The 1605-nt window shown below is 46.6% G+C and overlaps 1 protein-coding gene across 1 annotated transcript in view; it reads right to left on the bottom strand.

Annotated features, from left to right (window-relative positions):
- The window catches only part of Tmem241 (transmembrane protein 241), a 134740-nt gene that overhangs the window by 121770 nt on the left and 11365 nt on the right, over nucleotides 1-1605 (bottom strand). The gene's annotated exons all lie outside the window — the stretch shown is intronic.

The raw sequence follows: 1605 nt of genomic DNA, 5'->3' as shown, positions 1-1605 counted from the left end.
CTCCTGCCAGTGTTGGGGTTACAGTGAGTTCCACCCTCTCCTGCCAGTGTTGGGGTTACAGTGAGTTCCACCCTCTCCTGCCAGTGTTGGGGTTACAGTGAGTTCCACCCTCTCCTGCCAGTGTTGGGGTTACAGTGAGTTCCACCCTCTCCTGCCAGTGTTGGGGTTACAGTGAGTTCCACCCTCTCCTGCCAGTGTTGGGGTTACAGTGAGTTCCACCCTCTCCTGCCAGTGTTGGGGTTACAGTGAGTTCCACCCTCTCCTGCCAGTGTTGGGGTTACAGTGAGTTCCACCCTCTCCTGCCAGTGTTGGGGTTACAGTGAGTTCCACCCTCTCCTGCCAGTGTTGGGGTTACAGTGAGTTCCACCCTCTCCTGCCAGTGTTGGGGTTACAGTGAGTTCCACCCTCTCCTGCCAGTGTTGGGGTTACAGTGAGTTCCACCCTCTCCTGCCAGTGTTGGGGTTACAGTGAGTTCCACCCTCTCCTGCCAGTGTTGGGGTTACAGTGAGTTCCACCCTCTCCTGCCAGTGTTGGGGTTACAGTGAGTTCCACCCTGCCCCTGCCAGGGTTGGGGTTACAGTGAGTCCCACAATGCCCCTGCCAGGGTTGGGGTTACAGGCATGCACTTCATTATTTTTTAATTCACTACTTAGGGCAAAAGTAAGATTTAATAAGCCACTCTTCTAGACTAGATCAGTATCTTATGCACAACACAAATTATAAAATAATAAAGTGAGGGATAATGGATAAAAAGAGGCCGTTTATCTAAGAGAGCAAAGAGAGGTGCATAGGAGAGTTTGGAGGGAGGAAAGCAAAGAGGGAAATGATGTAATTAAATTATAATCTCAAAAAAATTAAAAAATTTTTAAATAAAAATAATTTTAAAAAATTGAAAGGCCATGAGTTGTTTTCCATGCACTCTGTTTCCTGCTTGTAGACCGAGATGTGAGCTCTAAGCTCTTCCTCCACCAAGCCTCTGCACAGACATCATGGATTCTAACCTTCCAGAATGATAAACCCCAAATAAACCCTTCCTACTATAGTTGCTTTGTCCTGGTGTTACCACAGCAACAGAAAGTGACGAACACATTGGTATTGTTCTTAACTGCTCTGTAAGTAGAAAATAATAATAAAAACTCCCACTGGGCAGTGAGTGGCACAAGTCTTTAATCCCAGCACTCAGGAGGCAGAAACAGGTGGATCTCAGTGAGTTCAAGGCCAGCCTAGTCTACAGGGTGAGTTCCAGGACAGGCTCCAAAGCTACAGAGAAACCTTGCCTCAAAAAACCAAACAAACAAACAAAAAATTTCCCAAAAGATATTTAAAGCTCTTCAGTAAGCTTTCTGTAGTGATCTTTAGCCCTAAGACAAAGGCGAATTAATATGGTATTGTGGCTGCATCTGATAATATAATCTCTCTCATATTACTGACACTGTTCAAGATTTATCTTACTAGCCAGGTGGTGGTGGCGCACACCTTTAATCCCAGCACTCGGGAGGCAGAGGCAGGAGGATCTCTGTGAGTTCGAGGCCAGCCTGGTCTACAAAAGGAGTTCCAGGACAGGCTCCAAAGCTACAGAGAAACCCTGTCTCGAAAAACCAAAAA

This window comes from Alexandromys fortis, unplaced genomic scaffold (genome assembly GCF_014885135.2).
Source record: "Alexandromys fortis isolate MF-2015 unplaced genomic scaffold, M_Fortis_MF-2015_v1.1 scaffold_104, whole genome shotgun sequence".
In the NCBI taxonomy this organism is placed as follows: domain Eukaryota; kingdom Metazoa; phylum Chordata; class Mammalia; order Rodentia; family Cricetidae; genus Alexandromys; species Alexandromys fortis.
The sequence above is the reverse complement of the archived record's forward strand: the minus strand, read 5'-3'. Positions and strand labels throughout refer to the sequence as shown.